At 34.6% G+C, this 13,346-nt stretch overlaps 1 pseudogene; it reads left to right on the top strand.

Annotated features, from left to right (window-relative positions):
• The first annotated feature begins 4,355 nt into the window (after positions 1-4,355).
• Positions 4,356-9,309, top strand: LOC147792515 (uncharacterized; annotated as a pseudogene).
• The last annotated feature ends 4,037 nt before the right edge of the window (positions 9,310-13,346 follow it).

Here is a 13,346-nt window from a genome sequence, read left to right as displayed (position 1 = left end):
AGAGGGTCTTGACCTTATGACTCCAAAACTAAAGAAAGAATCGAGGAGTCAGAATAGAGTAACTTGGAGCCAACAATTCGTGTTAAGCAACTTAGTTGGCCTAGAATCCAATAAACCTCTTCAAACTCCTAAACATGACCAAGACACATTTTAAAACGGCGAGACTGACGACGATGCATAACGGGCCAAAGTGTATAATATATGTTAGCAGTGATTTGTAGATAATACAAAAAAAAAAAAAAAAAAAAAAAAAGTCAAGATGGCGGAGTTGGCCTCCGAAGGGGCATGAGTTTGAATCCCATTCTTAACATTATATTCTTTATTGTGAGATTATGCAATGATTGGAGAAGTATAATGGTCAACGTTTTAGAATATGAGGCTTGAATATGTAACGAGCAATGTAGCGGTGGGAAATCTGTAAAGTTGAGGAGTCACGGGTTTAACAATTGAATCTTGTATCAACTAATTTTGTTTGTACATTTACAAGTTATTCAATTTTTAAAAATTTTCTTCTCTATTAGAGCAAAATTTCGATCCTCAAACCTATGAGTTATGGCCCACCACACTTCCACTACGCCACTTTAATCTGTAAGAAAAAAGGATGACCTATTGTGATTTGTTAGCTAGGGCCAAAGTGGATAATATATGCTAGGATTGGTTTGTTGCTGTGGCAAAAAGAATAGTCAAGATGATAGAGCTGATCTATTTATTAGCTTACAAATTAGGTATTAAAAAGTTTTATCATGATATAAACAAATTGAATGCACAATCAAACTGCAGATTGTACAATATTTGTTGTCTATCCAAGGAACAAACACTAAAAAAAAAAACTTAACTTGTGCTACATCAAATGAGAAGGGATCATCAAATGAGAAGGGATCACCAAACAAAATTGAAGAACCATGTTATGATGGGTTATCGACATCACCACTGCCCAAAAACTTAATGAAAAGTTCGTTGAAGACGAAACTTGAATACAAAGGTGATTGGTTTCAAGAAGTGCAAGGTACAATGATGTTGGTGGTAACGGTTATTGCAACAGTGGCTTTTCAAGGTGCAATCAACCTCTCGGTGGTGTTTGGCAAGAAGATATTCCTTACAACTCCAATAGCACTATTCATCGTTCGTTTCACAGTCCCAATACTTTGAAAACTTTCATGGCAGGAACTGCAGTAATGGCCTACCTAGCTTCGTGCCAAGAAAACTATTACACTGCATACTTGATTACGAATTCTGTCTCATTCTTTACATCAATATGTGTGATTGTGTTCTATAGGTCGATTGCCTTTGAAAAATAAGATTTGTGTATGGTTATTAACAGTAACCATGTGCATTACCATTGCATCCTTATCACATAGTTATTTTTTGGGAGATGCATCCTTATCACATAGTTATTTATTGGGAGTTTGGCTGCTAAATGCCTCATTTAGGAATTCTTATGCTTCAAGAGTAACATTTCTAACCGCATGGCATACCTTGTTAGCGATGTTGGGAGTGGTTTGTCTTTGTTGTATTGTAATTCCTTTCCTTACTTTTGTGACGAAGCTTCTCGTTTGGTCCGTAAAAAAGTCAAATCTTTGACTTTGAGACAGATGCAATGGCTTCAACCATAACTAAGATAAAGATTGAGGGCTACAAAAACAAAGTTATGTTGCATGTTTGAAATTGTATTTTGGATATGGATTATTTGTGGTGGTGGTTTGTGTATTCACAATGAGGAAAACAGATTTTGTGTATGTTATTTTATTTAAATGTTTGTGGAGTAAAATAACGAGGAGTGTTGAGACAAGCAAAAGTAGAAAGAAAATACCCAAAGTGACGAAATATTCAACGGTTTTGTGTTCCCTTTGTTGTTCATTTTCTAAAGCTCTTAAAAAAAGTGGCTCTTGCTCACATGTTGGTAGGGTTTAAATAAAGAAATTAAAAAAAAAAAAAAAAAAAAGCTTGGACCTTATAATATGTTAGAAAACTTGGAAAAAAGGTAAACCATAGAAATTACGCATGATATTAGAAGTCACCACCTAATTTTTTAGACGTCGAATAATATATCTTGACAAAAAAGACAGACCTCAAGCATTTGATATTCAAACTGGTCTGATTTTCAACTTCAGCTTACAACATCTTGAAGGTGATGTAGAACTTTGATTCACCAAGTGATGAAACTGAAGATGGTCCCCAAATGTCTGTATAGACCCTTTCCAATCGTACTTTCTTTGGTTCTCTAACAGCCTTTGTGAAGCTAACTCGTTTTTGTTTGCCCATAACGAAGCTCTCATAAAGATTCATATGAACAAATTTTAGGTCTTCTAAAACTCCTTTCACAGTCAGCATCTTCATTCCTTTAACGTTCATATGTCCAAATCTATTGTTACATAGACTTGAATTGGAAGCACTTTCAACAACAGTAGCCATGTTTATACATCCAGCAGTGGTGTATAGGGTTCCAGATTTTGTGTAACGTGCTACCACCATGACACCCTTCACCTTCCATGAGCTGTTTCCAAACTTGGCTGCATAACCTGTGCTATCCAACAGACCAATAGAGATCATATTCTTTTTTAGACCAGGAATATTTCTGATATCCTTTAATGCCCACTAATTTTCTACTCGAGCTTGTATGCTTTCATCCCATTTTCCTTCAATCACCAAATCTTTGTTGTTGACAAGATACACCTTCTCAAAATTTCAAGACTTGAAATTTCGAAACAACTCTTTATTTGGAGATGAATTAAAAGATGCTCCTGAATCCAAAATTTAGGATTCAATCAGACTGTTCACGCTGAGGATTATAATATCCCGAATATCTTCTGCTATATTTATAGAATTATTATCATCCTTCGATTTGTGATTCTACTTCCTCTTTAGTCTTGTACAATCTGTCCGAAAGTGATATTTTTCTCCAAAACTCCAACACGTCACGTTTGGTCTGTTTGGAAAATTTTCAAGGTTCTTTGATTTTGATCCACCTTTGTTTGGGCCCTTTGATCTACTTCTTTTCCTTTGGTCAATGCTGAGTGCACTATGAGAAGAATCCTCAATTTCTTGTCTGCGAATACTTTCGTCGTGAACTACATCTCAGATTTCATCGAACTTCAGTTTCTCAGATCCTCGGGAACTGCTGGTCGCGATAACAACAGTATCCCACGACTCGGGTAAAGTTGACATTAAAATCAGTGCTTCAATTTCATCGTCAATTTTAATTTCCACATAACTCAATTGACTTACAATCATGTTGTACTCATTTATATGATCAACAACAGATCCACCTTCAGACATTTGTAGATTGAACAATCTCCGCATCAAATACACCATGTTCATAGCCAACAGTTGTTCATACATATTCGACATCGTCTTCAACAGATCTGACATTGTCTTCTCCTTAATGATGTTGAACGCCACGTTTCTGGACAACGTCAACCAGATCAACCTTAGGGCCTAATAATCCTAGAGCTTCCATTGGTCCGTGGCCATGGTATCTGGCTTCACCACCAACAAGGGTTCGTTAAAATCTTTTTGGTACAGATAATCTTCAATTTGCCTCATCTAGAAACCGAAATTGGAACCATCAAACTTCTCAATTGCAATCTCCAAACTTTCCATCTCTCAAACCGTGGTGAATCTCACCTAGCTCTAATACCAGTTGTTAGGATTGCACAACAACGGATACACTCGATCAAGATGAACCCAAAGAAATAGGAGAGAGAGAATGCAAGGAAGAATATTGGCTAAAGAATTTGATGACTTTAGATATGCACTACCCAAGAGTTATAATATGATTTTAGTTTACTATATAACTTTAACTCATATAACACCTATTATATATAAATATTTACTATATAACATCACCTTCCTTTTTAATTACATCGAAAAGATTGCCTCAAAACTATTTTAAAATAAATATAAGGGTAAAAATGAACCTGTTCTATCTCTAAATTCAAAAAGTGTGGTATAATTTAACTTAATCAAATCACGAGAAGCATTATCCTTATCAATGAGAAACCATAGCATCCCAATAAAATTAACTGAAATAAATAATGATATATACTTCTATCCATGATTCAACAAATAAGCTTCCTTGGGTTTGCTTCCCATCCACTTAAACTAGGATGGTGACACTTTGGTGTCACTCTCCAATGAAAGTATAAATAATGATTTTTTTCTTCTTGGAATTGAGGGCAATAATTAGACTATTTTTTAAATTCAAAAGGTCAACTTTAGTTGAGAGTCTCTAACGTCTATTAAAAATAAATAAATAAAAAATCAACAAAATCATATAAATAAAATATAGTATTTTTAATGTTGGCTTATAAATTCTATGTGAAAACTCTAATTGGAAGTAAGTTAGAGAAACAATAATGGAGGCAAATGGAGAAAACAACGAACTTAGATTGGCCATTTCCTCTTTTGAAGAAAGTAAAAGAAAGCTCTATGAAGCATCAAAGATTGGGTCCATTCCAAGCTTGAAGACACTAATTCGAGGCGACCCAAATATCATTCAAAGAGTTTTAATCTCTTCATCCAACGTTGAGAGTCCATTGCATGTCTCAGTTTTGCATCACCACCTTGAATTCAGTCGATTGCGGGGGAAGTTGATGACATGCAAAGGACACCTCTCCACTTAGCTTCTGAAAATGGAACGGTCGAGATTGTTCAAGCTTTGCTGGAGAAGAACACAAGCACTTGCATGGTTCGTGATTTGAATGGGTTGATTCCTCTCCACCATGCAGTGATTAATGGAAGAATTGATATCATGCAACGGTTGATCATTGCAAGGCCAAGATCTCCTTGGGTTAAGCTTCACAATGGTCAAAGTGTTCTTCACTTATGCATAAAACACAATCGTTTGGAAGCTCTTAAGTTGTTGATCACAATGATTGAAGATCCACAAAATTATGGGTTCCTCAACGAAGGCGATGAGAATGAAAATACTATTTTGGATTTGTCTATGATGTTAAGAGGAACTGAGGTATGTTATTATAATTGAATTATAGCTGGTTAAAGAAAATTTAATTTCTTATTTGATTATTTAAAAAAACTGAAAAATTATTATTTCAGAGCTTAAATAGGTATCAAATAGGTCTCCCTCCCACAATCCTCCTCTCGAACGATGTACAATATAGAGCTTCACTTAAGGCCTATAGAACCCTCGAACAAAGTACACTATTTGTTCGAAACTTGAGTCACTTTTGACTACACCTTTGAGGCTCCCAACTTCTTTCGTTTGACATTTGAGGATTCTATTGACATGACTATGTTAGGAATCATGGATCTCCGTAGTGATATGATATTGTCCACTTTGAGCATAAGCTATGGTGGCTTTTCTTTGGGCTTCCCTAAAAGGCCTCATACGAATGGAGATGTAGGCCTCATACGAATGAACATGTATTCCTTAATCATACACCTTAGATTATTCCCTAAATTAGCCAATGTTGGGCTCCCTCCCAACAATCCTTCACACTATCTTGATATAAAAAAAATTGAATTCAAATTGTGCAGATAGTACAATATTTCTTGTCTATCCAAGGAATAAAAACTGGAACAAACATTGTAAACAACTCCGATGCCACAAATGAGAAGGAATCGCCAAGTAGAATTGAAGAACAATGCAATAAAGGGTCATCAACATCAACAACACTCAAAAAGCTCTTGAGAAGTTTGTGGACGAAGAACCTTGAATACAAAGGTGATTGGCTTCAAGAAGTGCAAGGCACAATGATGTTGGTGGCAACAGTGATTGCAACCGTGGCTTTTCAAGGTGCAATCAACCCTCCTGGAGGTGTTTGGCAACAAGACATTCCTTACAACTCCAATAGCAATATTCATCGTTCGTTGCATTGTAACAATACTTTAAAAACTTTCATAGCAGGAACCGCAATAATGGCTTACCCAGCTTCAGGCCAAGAAGTTTATTACGTTCCTTACTTGATTACAAATTCTATCTCATTCTTTGCATCAATATGTGTGATTATGTTCATTATAGGTCGATTGCCTTTGAAAAATAGGATTTGTTCATGGTTATTAACCGTAACCATGTGCATTGCCATTGCATCCTTATCATATAGTTACTTACTGGCTGTTGGGCTGCTAAATGTCTCATTTAGCCACTCTCGTACTTTAAGAGTAACATTTGTAATAGCATGGTACATTTGGTTAGTAATGGGGGGAGTGGTTTTTATTTGTTGCATTATAATTCCTTTCCTTATTTTGGTGGTGAAGCTTTTCGTTTGGGCTACAAAAAGGTCAAATCGTTGACTTTGAGAAAGATGCAATGACTTCAACCACAACTCAATAAAGATCGAGGGCTACGCAAAAACTAGGTTATGTTGTGTGTTTCATCTTGTATTTTGGATATGGATTATTTGTGGTGTTGTGTGTATTTACAATAAGGAAAACATAACTTTGTTCATATCTTTGTTTGAAGAGCACATGAGTGATGAATAAAAGGTAACGAAAAATCTTCATTTATATCTTTTAGTTAATATGTTGGATATCAAGACTAAGATAAGAAAATGACAAAAACATATGAGATATTTAAGTCAATAAAACCTAAATTTAGATAGTTATCTAAATGATCCAAAACTAAGTGTTACCAAATATAAGAAAAATTAGGACCCAAGCTATGATAGAAAATAATTACTAATTTGTTAGGTCAGCTCGAATTTTTTTAAATGACACTATGAAACAAAAGATAAAAGAAAGTAAATTTGATTTACTCGATTTTTGGTAGAGAATAAATGACACTACCTGGACAGTTAACGTAAGATTTATTCTTCATCCATCACCTTTTATATGTAATTCTTGGAAATATTTGATGACATAGAACAGATTCTATATATTGGCATTAGGAAATCAATGACAGTTGATATAGTAGGAGACGTTAAGATCTCATAAAATAAAAATGATTATTTAATGTTGAATATGGTGTTTTTAGTAACCATAAGAGAAATTCAATTTCTGAAGCTTAATTTCTAAGTAGTTCATATACTATGAATTACTTTGTAATATTAAAGTTTATATTTTCAAAATTATTTGAAAATACGTTTAGGACATCGTTAACATTTACTAGATTATAAAATTATTGAGATATGTATGATCATGGAATTAAGAATAAAAACATAAATTATTTTCTTTTAGTAAAAAGGAAAATCTCTAAACAAGTTTATAGATGTTGTTTTTTCATGCAAGATAGTCATTAGAATTTTATTATATAAGGCTACAAGACCAAAGAGCACTTTAGGGTTATACATTCTCAAGTGATCTAATGAATATAAAAGACATAGAATATTGTGAATATGTTATCAATCTGATTGATTATTATTCAATATATAAGTATTTTTATCGAAGGCAACTTAGTCTAATTTAAAAAAAAGAAGTAAAAAAAAAAAAAAAAATGACTAAAGTTGAATTCCATTGAGGTGAATCTATCAAGACATTATGGACAAATCATAATGTTATATGTCTACTACTGGCAAATCATAAAGTTTAAGAACCTTGTATACTAAAATTAGTGGATAGGAAGTGGAATTGAAATCCAGTTCTAAGCATGAGGACCATTTTGTAAAATTGTGATGTAAAAGGAGAAAGCAAGAATATATTCCAAAAAATATATATAGATACAGATATATGTTATATGTCATTACCAGACTTTTGTTAAGATATGTAATAGAGATTGCACGAGGTATATGACTCACTTCAAAATTGTTTATGTGACAATTTTAGGATTATGGAACATAAACTTAGTTTACAACATTTCAACAATTGGAATTGTCAAACATATATGCGGAAACAAATTCAAAGAGGATAAATATACTTAGTGGAAAAGTTACGAGATGACTCAATCCTATTGAAATCCTAATTGTGACCAAGTTCAAGGCTTATTACCTCAAAATAGTTATTAGGGATGATGACAATGGCATAATAAGTTGAAGTAATAAAATCCAAGAATATGTAGATGTTCTTGATGAAATTAAACTCATACGATATGAATGGATCTACAAAAGGAAAATTATGGATAAATAAGAAGATACAATCTTCAAAATAGAACTTATGGTAAAAACTGAACTTAATAGGAGAAGGCAGCTAAGAAGTAGAATTTCTCTCGTATTGTTATTCTAGAGTCTATTGCATGAGATATGTTAAAAGAATATCTAGAGTTCTTTTGTGAAAAGAAAGAAGGCATCTACAACAACGCACAACAACGCCTAGCTCTGATCGTGGTGAATCTCGCCTAGCTCTGATGCCAATTGTTAAGATTGCACAACAACGTACACACTTGATCAAGATGAATACAAACAAATAGGAGAGAGAAAATTCAAGAAGGAATATTAGCTAAAAAATTTGTATCATGACTTTAGATATGTATATTATGAAAGCACTACCCAAAGACTATATACATGGTTTCAGTTTACTATAGGACTTTAACCGAACACCTATTATTTATAAATACTTACTATATAACATCACTTTTCCTTTTTAATTATAACCATAAAATTAAGTGAAATAAATAATGATATAACTTCTATTAATAATTGAACAAACAAGCTTCCTTGGGTTTGCTTCCTATCCATTTAAATTAGGATGGTTACACTTGGGTGTCGAGGGAAATTAGGATGGTTACACTTGGCTGTCACTCTGAAGTGAAAGTATAAATAATGATTATTTTCAAAGGTCAATTCTAACTTGGAAGCCTTTCGTCATCCATTAAAAAAAAAAAATAATAATCAACAAAATCATATAAATAAAATATAGTTTTTTTTTTTTTTTTTTTTTTTTTTTTTTTTTTTTTTTTTTTTTTTTTTTTTTTATGTTGGCTTATAAATTCTATGTGAAAACCCCATTTGGGAGTAAGGTAGAGAATCAGCATTGGAGGCAAATGGAGAAGACAACGAGCTTAGATTAGCCATTTCCTCTATTGAAGAAAGTAAAAGAAAGCTCTATGAAGCATCAAAGATTGAGTCCATTCAAAGCTTGAAGACACTAATTCGAGGCGACTCAAATATCATTCAAAGAGTTCTAATCTCCTCTTCCAACGCTGAGAGTCCATTGCATGTGTCAATTTTGCATTGCCATCTTGAATTCACTCGATTTCTTTTAGATCTCAATCCTGAACTTGCTGGGAAAGTTGATGTCGTGCAAAGGACACCTCCACACTTGGCTTCAGAAAATGGAACGATTGAGATTGTTCAAGCTTTGCTAGAGAAGAACACAAGCACTTGCATGGTTCACGATTTGAATGGGTTGATTCCTCTCCACCATGCAGTGATTAATGGGCAAATTGATATCATCCAACTGTTATTCATTTATGCGTAAATCACAACCATTTGGAAGCTCTTAAGTTGTTGATCACAATGACTGAAGATCCAATGAAGATCCACAAGATTATGGATTCCTAATGAGAATGAAAATACCATTTTGGATTTTTCTATGATGTTAAAACGAATTGAGGTATGTTCTTATAATTGAATTGGTTGGTTGAAGAAAAACTAGGTATCAAATACGTCTCTAAAGAAGTTCAGTATAGAGAAAAACCTCCCCTTAATCGAGTCGAATCGAGGCTCGACTCCTTCTATTGACATGACTAGGTTAAGGGCATGACTCTGATACCATGTTAGGAATCATGGATATCCACATTTGTATGATATTATCCACTTTGAGCATAAGTTCCAATGGCTTTGCTTTGGGCTTCCACAAAAGACCTCATACCAATGGAGATGTGTTCCTTGCTTATCAACCCACGACCATTTCCTAAATTATCCAATGTGGGACTCCTTCCCAACAATCTTCAACACTATTATGATATAAACAAATTGAATTCAAATTATGCAGATAGTACAATATTTATTGTCTATCCCGGGAAAAAAAAAACGGGAACAAACATACAAACAACTGTGCTGCCTCAAATGAGAAGGGATCACCAAGCAGAACTGAAGAACAATGCGATAAAAAGCCATCGTTATCACTAACACTCAAAAAGTTTATAAGAAGTTTGTGGATGAAGAACCTTGAATACAAAGGTGATTGGTTTCAAGAAGTGCAAGGCACAATGATGTTGTTGGCAACGGTGATTGCAACAGTGGCTTTTCAAGGCGCAATCAACCCTCCCGGCGGGGTCTGGCAAGAAGACATTCCTTTCAACTCCAATAGCACTATTCATCGTTCGTTTCATAGTAGCAATACTTTGAAAACATTGATAGCAGGAACTGCAGTAATGGCCTACCCAACTTCAGACCAAGGAAATTCTTACACTGGTTACTTGGTTACAAATTCTATCTCATTCTTTGCATCAATATGTGTGATTATGTTCATCATAGGTCGATTGCCTTTGAAAAATAGGATTTGTGCATGGATGTTAACGGTAACCATGTGCATTGCCATTGCCTCCTTATCACAAAACTACTTGGTGGGAGTTTAGTTGGTAAATGTCTCATATAGGAAATCTAATGCTTTAAAAATTGCATGGTACATTTCGCTTGCAACGGTGGGAGCGATTTTTCTTTGTTGTATTATAATTCCCTTTCTTCTTTTGGTGGTGCAGCTTCTGGTTTGGGCAGTAAAAAGGTCAAAACTTTGACTTTGAAAGGGTTAAAGGGTTAAATATTTTTTATATGGATTATTTGTGGTGGTGTGTGTATTCACAATTGAGAAAATACATTGTGTATGTTATCTTATACAAATATTTGTATTGTAAAAAATAACCCGTAGTATTGAGAGTAAGAAAATACAGCGAAGTGAATGAAATATCCAACCGTTTTGTGTTTCCGTAGTTGTACATTGTATCACACTCTAGCCCCGGCAATAATTAACTCTCTCCCCTTTTCTTTTAAAATTTTAAATTGTGGAATTTTATTGAGAGCTTTAGAGACGGGAATTTAAAATGAGGTCAATGAACAAAATGTTTAGAAAAATCACAAGAACATATGTAAGGACCCTAGATTTCAGCTACCTAAAGTTGCTACTATCATCTTAATCTAAGTTCATATGCTGAATATAACTCTTAAAACATCATCGTTTAAACAATAAACTTTCAACATAAACATACTTTATCGTCGAAAACACCGCCATGGTCTTACGTGTTCGAAAAGTAATTTAGAAGTGAAATTGAAAATGATAATGAAATAAATTTAAAACAAATGCACAACTTATTCTAACCTAAGTCTAAGAAATTCATTTTGACTTGAAATTCTAATTCCTAAGTTTGTGACTTGTCATACGTTTTTTTGGGTCATCCATCCTATTTTTTTGATCCACCAAAGGATGGAATTAGAGGTGCTCAACACCTATATAGGCCATTTCCAATTCTAGTTCATTTTATTTGATGACAACTTTTGTGGAGCTGACTCATTTATCCTCTAAAACTCCTTTCGCAACATATATCTTTATTCTTTAACGCTATATGTTGTAGTCTATTGTGACATAGACTTGAACTAAAGTACTCTGAGTCACAAGCCATGTTTATACGACCAACAATGGTGTATATTGTTTCATATTATTATGTCATGTGCTACAACCATAGTACTCTTCACAATCTTCTACCAACTTTTTAACTTTGCTATATAATTTGTGCTATCCATCTGACCGATAGAGATTAGATTCTTCTTTAGAAAATGAAATTTTGAAATAGTTCCTTCATGGAAGACGAGTGAAAATATGCATCCAAATTCAAAATTTAAGATTCAACCCGGTTGTTGACACAAAGGATTAGAGCGTCCCTAATATATTCAATTAAATTTAAAAAATTATTATCATCTCCAGATCTGTCCTTCTGTTTCTTTGATTTTTCATTGGATACTAGTTGTTAGAATCAACAACTTAGACACTCATCTAGATCAATAACACCAAAAACAAGAGAGAGAAAATGAAAAGAGAAATATATGTGGCAAAATTGATATGGTAACTCCATGACGGCTAGAAGTTTATATTGATGACTTCTAATATGATAAATTACAGAGAGTACACAAAAAAATACAATACTACAATTAAGATAGTTTACTATATGTACAGTTATTTACTATACATAGTTATTTATTGTAGATAGTTATGTACGATAGACATCACCAAAAAAAAAAAAAAAAAAAATCGGTTGCCAGAAAAAGCATGAGATTTCCAGTGAGGCGCCGAAATTCTCGCACCCTCCTTGTACACGCTTTCCCCTGACGACCACGACACGTCAAAACCTTCACACGCTCCTCACATATCAACCTGCAAGAGAGAAAAGAGTGAAAACAGAGAGGAAGGAAAAAATGGCTACCTGCACGTGTCACCTCCCACTAGCGATACGTGTCGCGTCTACAATCAATGGCTCCTTCGAGTTACGCAACTAAGTCGATTCAGCTCAGCTTCGACGGTTTTGACTGCTCAGAATGTGGGTTCTTGGCTCGATATAGGGTTTTTCATCAAATTCCACTGTCTCGACCATCCCAAAGCTAAAATTTATATTGTTTAAGGCAATAAGAAATTTGAGTTATTAACGAAACGAGATGAACGTTCTAATAGGAAACAACTATCGGCGATACTTGGAACAACTTCGAGGGATGGAATCCAAACGTACTCATGTTTATACAGTATTGTTAGCTCCAGGTTTTGTGCATGATATAGTATTTGTTAGCTCCAGGTATTTGATTATGTGTTCTCCCTGTGGAGCGTGTTTATCTACATAGAGCTAGGGTGTTAGAGTTAGGTTGGCTAGACCATGACTAAGATCAGGATGCCTCTAGTAGCCTGAGCATGTTAGGATCGTGAGCAATGGTCAGAGGGTCTAGAGCCTAGTGCTCCGAGACTAAAGATCTTCATGGAGTTAGAATAGAGTAACCTGGAGCTAGAAGCCCGAATTAAGCCACCTAATTGGCCTAGGAATCTAATAAAACTCCTCATAATCGTGAGGTTGACGGCAATACGTAACAGGCTTAAGCGGACAATATCTGCTAGCAGCGGGCTTGAGTTGTTACAAAATAAAATATAAAAAGATAGTGAAGATGGCTGAGTTGGTCTAAGGTTCTAGTTTTAAGTACTAGTCCTAAAGGGCATTGGTTCGAAGCTCGTGTTCATATAGGGAGAAGGATCGATCACGGTAGATTTCAGATCTTTCCCTTTGACTTGGAATGTTTAATGCTCCCTTATGATGTTGCGCATCGCATCGACCCACAAGTCTAACTTGACGTTGCTACCAAGCTTGCTATGACGTCAGCTTCGATTGATCGAAGAAGTGACAAATGACACTGTTGTCTGTTCTCACTACGAAGTTGGATCCCAAGAGATATTGCCTTCAGATTCCAAGGCAATAGACGACGACAAACATTTCTTTTTCGGAGAAAGAGTATTTTTAGAGCCGCATGTTCGCCCTTTCGACT

Source organism: Cucurbita pepo, chromosome 6 (genome assembly GCF_057944985.1).
Source record: "Cucurbita pepo subsp. pepo isolate OVF chromosome 6, ASM5794498v1, whole genome shotgun sequence".
Classification (NCBI taxonomy): domain Eukaryota; kingdom Viridiplantae; phylum Streptophyta; class Magnoliopsida; order Cucurbitales; family Cucurbitaceae; genus Cucurbita; species Cucurbita pepo.
This window is presented reverse-complemented; position numbering and strand designations above follow the sequence as displayed.